The sequence below is a fragment of the Podarcis filfolensis genome, assembly GCF_964270895.1.
Source record: "Podarcis filfolensis genome assembly, chromosome: 16".
NCBI lineage: Eukaryota > Metazoa > Chordata > Lepidosauria > Squamata > Lacertidae > Podarcis > Podarcis filfolensis.
The window spans coordinates 30,311,721-30,324,061 of NC_139620.1; the positions used below are offsets into that span (position 1 = coordinate 30,311,721).

At 46.3% G+C, this 12,341-nt stretch overlaps 1 protein-coding gene and 1 long non-coding RNA gene across 44 annotated transcripts in view; one reads left to right on the forward strand and one right to left on the reverse strand.

Annotated features, from left to right (window-relative positions):
• The window catches only part of LOC310751485, a 113,886-nt gene extending 108,312 nt beyond the window's left edge, over nucleotides 1–5,574 (forward strand). The window contains exon 3 of the long non-coding RNA XR_014542550.1: nucleotides 5,420–5,574. This is a non-coding gene — a long non-coding RNA (uncharacterized lncRNA). The remainder of the gene's footprint in view (nucleotides 1–5,419) is intronic.
• ARVCF (ARVCF delta catenin family member) overlaps nucleotides 1–12,341 on the reverse strand; it is a 594,486-nt gene that overhangs the window by 120,799 nt on the left and 461,346 nt on the right. The window lies entirely within an intron of this gene.

The following is a 12,341-nucleotide window of genomic DNA, read 5'->3' on the forward strand; positions in this document are numbered from 1 at the left end:
CTCTTCGTGACCCCATGGACCAGAGCACACCAGGCACTCCTGTCTTCCACTGCCTCCCGCAAAATGCACCATAGCCAAAGTTAAAGGTAAAGAGACCCCTGACCATTAAGTCCAGTTGCGGACGACTCTGGGGTTGCGGCACTCATCTCGCTTTACTGGCCGAGGGAGCTGGCGTTTGTCCATAGATATCTTCCGGGTCATGTGGCCAGCATGACTAAGCCGCTTCAGGCGAATCAGAGCAGCACACGGAAACACCATTTACCTTCCTGCCGCAGTGGTACCTATTTATCTACTTGCACTTTGACGTGCTTTCAAACTGCTAGGTTGGCAGGAGCAGAGACCGAGCAACGGGAGCTCACCCCATCGCGGGGATTCAAACCGCCAAGCTTCTGATCGGCAAGCCCTTAGGCTCAGTGGTTCAGCCATAGCTAGCTGCTTGTAATCCATGAGACTCTTAATCTCAGGGGTGTGGGTTTGAGCTCTACATGGGGCAAAAGATTCCTGCCCTCACAGTCCCTTCCAATTCTACAGTTCTATGATTCTATGCCTCAATGTGAATATGGTAGGCCTATTTTAAGGATCAATATTCTGTGAGGACACCAGAAATAATTATGACAGATTATGTAATGTTGTGATTGGTATGCAAGGAAACCAGTCAACCCTACAACCTGCCTGAACCAGTAGGGAAAGAAAACTGGTTGGACCAAGCTGATACTTACCGTATTTTTCGCTCTATAGGATGCACACAACCATAGGACGCACCTTGTTTTAGAGGGGGGGAACAAGAAAAAAATATTCTCCCCCTCTCTGCTCAGCACCCCTTCAGCGAAGTGGCAGGAGAAGCAAAGCCCCTTCCATTTCTCCTGCCACTTCGCTGAAGGGGCACTGCGCAGAGAGGGGGAGAATTTTTTTTCTTGTTCCCCCCCTCTAAAACAAGGTGCATTCTGTGCGTTCAAGGTGCATTCACCCGAAGCCTCCGGTGCGCACGACCCCTCTCGCTCTCCAGGCTTCAGCAAAAGCAACGTGAAGCCTCCGGAGCACGGACAGAGCGCTCCCTTTGCGCTTTGGAGGCTTCGCGTTGCTATTGCTGAAGCCAAGGAGCCTGCATTCGCTCCATAGGACGCACACACATTTCCTCTTAATTTTTTGGAGGGGGAAAAGTGTGTCCTATAGAGCAAAAAATACGGTATGTCAAGGGTCAGGGACCTCCAGCCCTCCAGATGTTGCTGGACTCCAACTCTGCATGCTCAGGGACAATGGGAGCTGTGACTCCATCATTTGCTGGGCCAAAGGTTCCCTGGAATCTATAGCCGGTACCCTTGTCGCTACTTGTCTGTGGCTTCCCACACGTCCCAAGGGCATCTGCTTTTAGGCTGCAATCCTTTTAGGGCCATTCTTAGGTAGGTAGCGTGTGCCAGCAGGAATTTTATCTCCCAGCTCCCCAGCGGTTAAGTGGCACTTCAGCTAGAGCCCAACAGACCCAGATGACTAACAGATCTTTGGTGATATAAAACATTCCTCCCTGCAAAGTGACCTCTGAAAGGGGCTCCTTTAAATTTAGCTGAGCCAAACAGCTTTGGCGCATCCAAGTTGGGATTTTGCTTGTGGCCTGCTTTGGGGTAAGAAAAAGGTAAAGGACCCCTGGATGGTTAAGTCTAAAGGCGACTATGGGGTTGAGGGGCTCATCTCGCTTTTCAGGCCAAGGGAGCCAGCGTTTGTCCATAGACAGGTCATGTGGTCAGCAGGACTAAACTTCTTTTGGCACAACGGGATACTGTGACGAGTGCCAGAGCACACAGAAACGCCATTTACCTTTCCGCTGCAGTGGTACCTATTTATCTACTTGCACTGGTGTGCTTTCAAACTGCTAGGTTGGTAGGAGCTGGAACAGAGCATTGGGAGCTCACCATCACCACGTGGATTTGAACCGCCGACCTTCTGATCAGCAAGCCCAGATGCTCAGTGGTTTAGACCACAGCGCCACCCGCGTCCCTTTACCTGCTTTGGGGTATAGGATACAGTGACTAGGTGTACATTTCCGGGGGGGCAGTTTGCTACACATTAGCTCTGCTCAGCGCACATCTTGAAAGCCACATAGGGTGGCTGAGAGTGGCGAGTGGGAAAAGGATAAGCAAGGTCGGTGCTGAACTTGCCTCCCCTTAGCCGGACATTATAGTCCGGGTGTGGGGAACCCATGGCCCTCTGGAGGTTGTTGAACTACAACTCCCATCATTCCTGCCCATTGGCCATGCTTGCTAAGGCTGATGGGAGTTGTAGTTCAGCAACAGCTGGAGGCCCAAATGTTCCCTACTCTGGCTTTAGGTGGTTCTAGATGCCCTGTTTATTGAACATTCACTCCAATTTGTCTGCAGGGCAGTTCAATGACACTGGCTATTTTATGAACATTCGCTTTTACACATTTGAAGAGAGGTTAGATGACGTGTCAAAGGAATAGTTATCCCACACATTATAGTGTATTTCCCCAATCTCTTTCCTTGTTGCAAAGAGCCCAATATTTGGAGGAAGCGGGTTCACAGAATCATAGAATTGTAGAGTTGTAGGAATTGTAGAACTGTAGGAATCCCAGGTGAACAGATGAAGAAGAAGAAGAAGAGTTTGGATTTGATATCCCGCTTTATCACTACCCGAAGGAGTCTCAAAGCGGCTAACATTCTCCTTTCCCTTCCTCCCCCACAACAAACACTCTGTGAGGTGAGTGGGGCTGAGAGACTTCAGAGAAGTGTGACTGGCCCAAGGTCACCCAGCAGCTGCATGTGGAGGAGCGGAGACGCGAACCCGGTTCACCAGATTACGAGTCCACCGCTCTTAACCACTACACCACACTGGCTCCAATGGCATCCAACAGATGGGTTCACTGAGCGAGACCTCCAGATCAACCTTAATCGCAGAACCTGGATCTGCCAATATGTGACTGGATCCCTGGTGAGAATCTGAGGGGAGCATTTTGGCAATTTGGGGGGCAGTGGGATTCATAAGGGTTCAAACGGGTGAATTTGCCAGCAGCGGTAACCACACTGCTCATGGCATGTAGAGTTTCCTGGGAAGAGGGACTTAATGTTAAACCACTCTGGGCAGCTTTGGGTGGGTGGGTAGGTACAGGGTTCTCCTAGCAACTGTCACCACCCATAAGAAACTACAACTCCCAGAATTCCTTGGAGGGGAAGCTGCTTCACGTGATACCATAATGCTTGAAATGTATGGTGCAAATATGGCAGCAGTCGCTTTTTCTCTAAACTACAGAGTTGCAAACAGAGGGCGGCCTTTTGCCAAGTGGGACACACAAACACCCTGCTTCCTGCCTCCAATAATCTAAACTTCCTGACTCCAATAATCAGTTGTAACCTGCCCTTTCCTCTGTTTTGCTTTAACCTGCTGCCAAGAGTCTTTTGCTACTTACTGCCAGCAGGGACGTTAATCACTGTATTTATTTCCTTGAATCACTTCACTCACTACATTGCAGCTTATGTCCACACAAGGCACAGCGGTAATTATAGTAACATAGATTTTGTTTTTTAAAAAAGCAAGTCACTTTAGCATTTAAACAAATTAATATAATAGAAATAAAAAGGAATAAATTAGCTCCTGACGGCTAGACACTGAGAACAAGAAAATGAGTAATTAATCCGGAATCCATTACCAGCTGAAGGGTTTTGTTTTGTTTTTCCCTAAGCACAGCGATCCCAGTCAATGAACCGATATTTTGGGTATTTTCACAGAACATACTATTTTCTGCTATGAAGCATTTATTTATATAGCGGCCAAACAATGTAAGGCCAATTCCTTTAAAACTAGAAGATCTGCAATCTGTCTGGCAAGGGAGTTGTGAGTTTGTCAAAGGCCCTCAAGCACCAGGAACGAGCAGGTCTGCAATAAAATGTTGCAGGGCATCCTTCCTGTTGGGTTTCCAGGGGTAGGGAAACTGATCTGGCCAGATCTCTACCTTCCCTCTTCCTCAGGTAATACCATCAGGACTTCAAAGCACCACACATGACTTGCAGAGGGCCTTGCCTATGCTGCTTTGAAGCACGCTGAAGTGCAAATAGATAAATAGGTACCGCTCTGCCAGGAAGGTAAACGGCGTTTCTGTCTGCTGCTCTGGTTCGCCAGAAGAGACTTACGGTAGTCATGCTGGCAACATGACCCAGAAGCTGTCTGCGGACAAACGCCAGCTCCCTCAACCTATAAAGCGAGATAAGAGTGCAACCCCAGAGTCGTCCGTGACTGGACCTAACGGTCAGGGGTCCCTTTACCTTTATGTTAAAGAGAGAGTGGGGGACCAGCATGAATAAGCAGCTCATCGTGGCTGACTCTGGAGTTGCGGCACTCATCTCGCTTTATTGGCCGAGGAAGCCGGCGTACAGCTTCTGGGTCATGTGGCCAGCATGACTAAGCCGCTTCAGGAGAACCAGAGCAGCGCACGGAAACACTGTTTACCTTCCCGCCGGAGCGGTACCTATTGATCTACTTGCACTTTGACATGCTTTCAAACTGCTAGGTTGGCAGGAGCAGGGACTGAGCAACGGGAGCTCACCCCGTTGTGGGGATTCGAACCGCTGACCTTCTGATCAGCAAGTCCTAGGCTCTGTGGTTTAACCCACAGTGCCACCCGGGTCCCTGTCACTGGGGTGGGGGGTTGCAAAAACAAAAAACCTGCAATGCACCCTAAAAGCAAACCCCATGCAACATTCCTGCTGAAATAATTTTATCCACCGACACTTCCCCTCTACAGAAAAGAGGGCTCTTCTGGTGGAATGTTCTCTTGTCTGCGCCTTGCAGAGGAGGCATTTTCCTACCCTGCTTAAACATTATCTTGATCATACATATTAGTTTTTGCAGAGATGTGCCAAAGGGCTTTTTTCCTCACACACACACACACACACCCTTTCCTTTTTTTCTTTTTCGCACACCATTCGGGACATCTTCTTTTGATTTCTTCGAAAACTTGCCGTCCCAATTGGCAGAAGATTTCCAGCTCGACACATTTTCAAATCAGCTATTGTAAACATGAAACACTGGCTTCTGTAATAAGGTTTATTCTTTTCAAAGAAGATTACGGTTACTCTGCATGGTTGAGAAAGGAGAAGACACCGTATTAAGTTCTCTGTGTGCAAACAATTAAATTTGCAGGCCCCGTGGCCAGGGGCTTGTTCGCAGAATTAATTTCCAAGGTTTGGAGCTTTTATAATAAATAAATAAAAATGGGCGGGGAGCTCAGAACAATGACAACCGCTTATTTTTTGAAATCTAACCTGGATTATTTTCCCCTCCCTGGAGGATAATTTGACACCTCCCAGGATTCTTTTGGGGAAGCCATGGCTGCTTAAAGTGGTATTATAGTATTTTAAATGTATTATGTGGAAGTGGATACAGGAGAACCTTTGCCATTTTCTTTGGGGAGGGGGATGTTATGTACTGAAGTTCTCACCCTGGGCCAGCAGGGGGATACTGTAGATAGTTATGCAAATAAGGGATCGAAAGTGACGTTCAGTGATTGGATAGTTTTAGAAAATTGTTACAGTTACGTTGTCCTGGAGCTCTATATAAGCAGGCTGACTGAACCCTTCAGTTCAGTTCTGTTCTGGCCTGCGAATAAACAAGAGCTGTTTGAAGAATTGCTGTGTCATTTGATATGTTCACCCACAACTTAACAGGGGACATGGTTTGTGAAGGGTGCTGAGAGCTGTTAGGAGAACACTTGTTCCTCTCCTACAGCTAGAGTTCCCAGAGTGGTTTAACAGTCGATTCCTCTTCACATGGAACTCTGAGAATTGTAGGTCTGGGAGGAGAATACAGTGGTACCTCAGGTTAAGAACTTAATTCATTCTGGAGGTCCATTCTTAACCTGAAACTGTTCTTAACCTGAGGCACCACTTTAGCTAATGGGGCCTCCCACTGCCGCCGCGCTGCCACCACACGATTTCTGTTCTCATCCTGAAGCAAAGTTCTTAACCCGAGGTACTATTTCTGGGTTAGTGGAGTCTGCAACCTGAAGCGTATGTAACCTGAGCTACCACTGTAGGGGCCTCCTAACAATTCTCAGCAAGCTTAAAAAATGACAGTTCCTAGGACTGTCAGGACTGTTAAGGTGGTATCTGGGGTGGCCTATCCTCTTTTGCCAACTGAGGCAAAACGGGAAGCTTTTGCCACCCCAACGCCAGCCCCCCACCAAGGTCCTGCATACTGGCAGACCCTCCAAGTGTCCCTATTTTCCAGGGATGTCCTTGATTTAGAGATTTCTGATTTGATCCCGGAATGTCCCATTTTTCCTTAGGATGTCCCTATTTTCACTGAAGAAATGTTGGATGGTATGGAGTAATCAAACCCTCAAGCCATCTGAAGGTAATCCTATGTAGGGAAGGGTGTTTTTTAAAAACCATTTAATGTTTTATTATGTTTTTATATGCCGTATTTTTCGCTCCATAAGACGCACCTGACCATAAGACGCACCTAGTTTTTAGAGGAGGCAAATGCCCAATGCAAAAATCCTGAGGATCCATGTGGACCCATGCTTTGTAACCACGTTTTTGTGCCTTTGTGGCCCCATGACACAGTGGATGCGTGTGTGTTTTTGGTGCAGGCTGTAGGCATGGACATGCTATGTGATCTGATGGTGAATTTGGGGTGACGCAGTGCAAAAATCCTGAGGATCCATGTGCTTTTACCTTCACCCTCCCAGGCAGCCTCCTTTATCTCTGGAGTCCCTTATCTCCCTCCCGATCGCTGTTATAACTGTTGGAAGCTGCCCAGACTGCTGGGGCAACCCAAAAAGATGTGTGGGATACAAATAGTAAAATTTATCATTATGGGACGTCTCAGTTTTCATTAGAGAAATGTTGGAAGGTATGAACTGGGATCATGCAGCTGTGGCTTCTAGGTTCTGGTGAGTTCTAGCGAGAGGTCCACAAGATCTCGCCGGAAGCCACAGCCTCTCCTTCTTGCTTCTCTGGTGGCAGTGGTGGGAGAAGTGAGGAGAAGTGATGGCTGTGGTGAGACCTCACAATCTTTGTGAGATCTCACGAGAGTTCTGCGAGTTCTTGTGAGATCTCACCAGAAGCCACCGCTTCTCCGGTGGCAGTAGGGTGGGTGAAGCACCTTTAAGGGTGCCACCCTCACGAGATTTCGCAGCCCAAGGCAGCCTCCTCAGTCCACCTCATGGGCATGCCGGCCCTGAGTGGTATCATAGTGCTTTAAATGAATGGTGTGAATGTTGTCTAACTCTGACAGCAAGTTGGTTATGCAGCCATTCCTTGGGGGTGGGGTGGGGGGAGATATAAAATACAGGAATCTTCCTCACCACCTCCAATGGAAGCTCACACATCCCAAGCTGCAAGAGGTCAGGCAAGAAATCTGCTCCCAATGCAGTAGCCTCTTTGGAAACTAAAGATACAAAGCTCAGTTGTTAAAAATATATATATGCTGTGTAAACCCTGCTCTGCAGGTAGGGCGAGCTGGAATCAATTCTTTACAGAAATGGAGTTTCTGGCCTACAGGATTAGGGATTTGTCTGGCAGAGAATACCAGACCCCGTGGCCACAGTACTGCAGCATTTTCAAATAATCCACACAAATTACATTGCGGTAAGTACCCGATGACGGAAAAGCTCGTTAAAAGCCCCTAACTTCTGCTTGCCTGTCCGAGCCACATAATAGAAGCCGCACGTCCTGTATCTCTGATGGGGAACATTCGTTCTGCGCTGAGCCTTATCGCTCACGATAAAATAAGACCTTTCGCTGCCTTGCCGAATCACAACGTATTACTTCCCTTATCAGACCTGCCCTCATTCTTCTCCACACTGAGGATGAGAGAATGGTCTGCTGAAATAACGTTGCCCCCCGCCCCGAGTCCCAAGAGATCACATGCAAGTCACAGTATGGGGGGGGGGCAGGAAGAGCAGGGGAGAAAGCACAGTAAAATAATAAGAAGAAAACGGATTGCTGCTGGTTGCAGCTCAGTTTCAAGACATGCCTAAATAAATACTGTGAGATCGCTGAGGCCAAGGCAGCTCCTACAACAACTCTAGATTTGGGGGCAGAAAGCGACGAAGCTGAATGCTGCCAGATTCAGGTCAAGTTCTTTATGCAGTTATACTGCGGAACTCACTCCCACAAGGCAGGGATGGTCACCAACTTGGATTGCTTTAAAAGAGGACTGGACAAATTCATGGAGGATGGGCTACACTGGGCAACAATTTTTTACTTTTTGAATGTTGTCTAGATTTCTACAACTGATTTAGGGTATTTTTGCACTGCTGAATCAGGAAATGGCATCCGTTTCTCTCCATCAGGTCAGGTTTTTGTGGTATGTTGATTTGAAAAAAATCAGATCTTATGACAAAATCGATTACATTTTTGTGGCATTATCAGCTGATTTTTGTCAACACATATCATCCTAAATATGTTTTTAAGAGAAAATTTTTTTTTTCCAACAACTGATCCCTTTTCGACATAATCACCCAGAACTATCGGACCTGAATACTTCTTGTCATTAAAATAATCATTTCCAATCAAAACAATTATTTGACATGGCATTTTACCCCCACCAACTTCTTCTAAAATGCTCCACACAAGCGTACATGTGAAAAAAAACGTAAAAAAACGACATGTGGCCATAGCTCAAAAACTTGACCTGATTGAGCAAAACCAATGTGATTTTTGGATTCAGCGCATCAGATTTGTCCTAAATCATCTGAAAAAACGCAGACAACAAATTTGTTGTTGACCAGTGCAATCGCTGCCTGCCATGGTGGCAATCTTATGCCTACATGGTCAGAGGCAGAAAGGCTTTCAGTTGCTGGAGGTCACAGGAGGGGAAAGAGCTCTTTCGCTCAGGTCCTGCTTGCAGGTTTCTCTCTGGAACATCTGCTTGGCCACTGTGAGAACAGGATTCTGGACACGTAGTGAAATATACTCGGAGTCGAGAGTGGATTTCATGCTCTTTATTCAGCTCATAGTGGTGAGGAGGAATGGAAGTTCCCCCAGAATGTCTGCTTTATATACATTATTTATACAATGGGCCCCACATGATTGGCTAATTCTGGGATTCTCCTGTAGGCCAATCAGGTCGCGGATTCACTTCCACCTGGAGCTGGATTGGGTGGCTCCTGTGGACCAATCAGACTGCTGCATTCTGGAGCCTATTGTTCTAGGACCAATCAGGCTGCTGCATTCTGAATCCTATTGTTCTAGGATCAATCAGACTGCTGCCTTTTAGATCCTATTCAACTCAACTCAGCTCAGTTCAACTATTCAACTCAGTACATAACAGTTAGTATTCGTACTGCATGCATTAGAAAATGCATTTTACAAAGCATAAAGTGCATTGGGGAAAAGAAAACCTACATAATGTAATGCAACAGCTGCAAAATCTTGTGGCCACAGAAGGTCACAGAAGGTCACAGAAACGCTGAACCGTTGCTCTGTTAATGGGTTAACTCCCTTTAAAAGTATGTGTGTGTATTAGATAAGGAGGGGGGGAGGTTGGCGTTTGGATGGTTGTTTTGCCATTGTTTTGTTGAGCGTGGAGACTCCGAGAACACGCTACCCGTAGGAGTTGGTGAGGACAGACAAAGGTATAATTTAGGGACTGCTTCACAGGAGTTTTTGAAGGAAGAAGAACCCTCTCTTGGGCTCAAGAGAGTGAAATGAATTGCGCTGCTCTTAGGATGATATGGGGGACGCTGGTGCGCTGTGGGTTAAACCACAGAGCCTAGGACTTGCCGATCAGAAGGTCAGTGGTTTGAATCCCCGCGACGGGGTGAGCACCCGTTGTTTGGTCCCAGTTCCTGCCAACCTAGCAGTTCGAAAGCACGTCAAAGTGCAAGTAGATAAATAGGTACCGCTCCGGCGGGAAGGTAAACGGCGTTTCCGTGCACTGCTCTGGTTTCTCCAGAAGCGGCTTAGTCATGCTGGCCACATGACCCGGAAGCTGTACGCTGGCTCCCTCGGCCAGTAAAGCGAGATGAGCGCTGCAACCCCAGAGTCGTTCACGACTGGACCTAATGGTCAGGGGTCCCTTGACCTTTACCTAGGATGATACTGCTGGCCACCCTGCAAGTAAAGAGTCATCTTCAAAGTCTTGTGTATGGAGTCTACTTCAAGGGTGAAACAGCTGTATCACTCTGCATGAGTCACAAAAATAGCCAACATGGACTTGATGGGCCATGGGCCTGATCCAGCTCATCTGGTCTTATGCGCTTGGTGCAAAATGTGGCACCCTTCTCCAGATCTGCTGTTTATTTTTTAAAAAGCCATTAATGCCTTTCCTGACAGAATGACTAGTGTCTTCGTTCGTTTGGCCCCAATCCCTACAGCACATGTTCAGAGCACAAAATGAATTCATTAATCAAGATTCAAAGCCGCTGCAGCCACCCCTTTCAACAGGGGAAAGGGCAAACTCTGACGCGATTCTGTCACTGCAGAGAAGCCTGATAACCATTTAACATTAAAATGTTATCCATGCAGGTCAAATTATGGGCCAGCCATTCCATTTCTGAATCTTAAAAAAAGGGGGGCGAGGAAGGAAATGTGCATATTGCTGGGAAATTAGCTTCTCTGACAAATTACTACTGAAAAATAAATGGATTTCACTCTTTTTTTTAAAAAAAAAAGGAAGAACCTTTTTAAAGAAATGTCTGCAAAATAATCCAGGACCTGAAGCAATCAATCCATACAAGTTAAAGGAACATCTTATATACTAATGCAAACTCGGTCCTCTGAGTGCTGGTTCTGATGTAGCCAAAATATCATCAAGAGGGAGGCACCAGCACACTTGGGGAAACAAAAATAACTTGGGGTGGGGGATGAAACTGTGGGGAGGGGCAGCAGAAATCTAAAAGCACTGAGCATGCCCAGTGAGTGTCAAATGTTGGGTGAATAATGTGGGGACAGGCAGGGAAGAGGCATAGAAGAGGCTCTGGCTGGCTGCCTTGGGACAATGAGAAGGAGTGCTAAGAACCTAAGACACAGTTTGCAAACTGCTTTGACGGTTGGTTGGTTTTTACCATAAAGCGGTATATAAATTTGATGAAATAAAATATAAAAAGAGCCCGCTGAATCCAGGCCAACGACCCCTCCAGTCCAGCATCCCTGCTCTCAAAGGGACCAACCTGATCATAGCTGTCAACTTTTCCCTTTTTTAAAGGGAAATTCCCTTATTCCAAATAGGATTCCTCGCAAGAAAAGGGAAAAGTTGACAGCTGATGCCTACAGGAAACCTGCAAGCAAGAGCTGAGACCATCTTGAGCTCCTTGGAAGAAAGGTGGGATAGAAATGTAATAGCAAACAAACAAATAAACATGCTTTTTAAGTAGAGATCCTTGCCTCAGCCCAAAACTGTGCTGGAAGCGTTTTCATTGCTGATAGTTTTTAGATATTTTTTGCACTCGCTCTCCCGCTCTCTGTGTGTGTTTAGGCTCCTTTGGGTGGAAGGGTGAGATATACATCAATAAATGGCATGTCTCTCCCACATCGGTCTCTACAGCCACCGCAGGCACTGCGAGTGTCCCAACAGCTTGATCTCACCCCTCAAAGGCGCACTCCTCTGTTGTTTCCTGAGACAAACGGATGCCAACAACAACAACAAGAAAATGATTAACCTCCTGCCAACCTAGCAGTTCGAAAGCACGCCAGTGCAAGTAGATAAGTAGGTACCATCAGAAAAAATAAATAATAAATCAAAACAGGAATTTGTTTCAAAATGGGAGGTTTTCAAAGAATATTTGAAATATAAATATAGTAGTTTAAACTCTGTTGCAGCATTCGAGGAACTTCAGTAATAGTTGCAAGAGAGATATAAGAATTAAGATATATTAAGAAAATGTTTAATTACGATAAAAGTGTTTATTGACAATAAGAAATATGAAATCAAAATATGGAATAGATGGGAGGTTGGGTCTTTAATGTTAAGACCAATTTATGTTTTATCGTTTGTTAAGAAAATTCTGTGTCTATGGTTATTTCTGTGTGTAATTTGGTATTTGTGTTTTCTTTTTCTTTTCTTGCTGTATCAATTAAAAAAAAAAGATAAGTAGGTACCACTGCGGTGGGAAGGTAAACGGCGTTTCCATGCGCTCTAGTTTCTGTCATGGTGTTCCATTATGCCAGAAGCGGTTTAGTCCTGCTGGTCACATGACCTGGAAAACTGTTTGCAAACAAAGGCCGGCTCCCTCGGCCTGAAATCGAGCTGAGTGCCGCAACCCCATAGCCGCCTTTGACTGGACTTAACCGGCCAGCGGTCCTTTACCTTTTTACCTTACCTAAACGATTAATAAATCAAGGAATAAATTCAGACCAAGTGGTTGGCAGACTACGGTCCCTACTTCC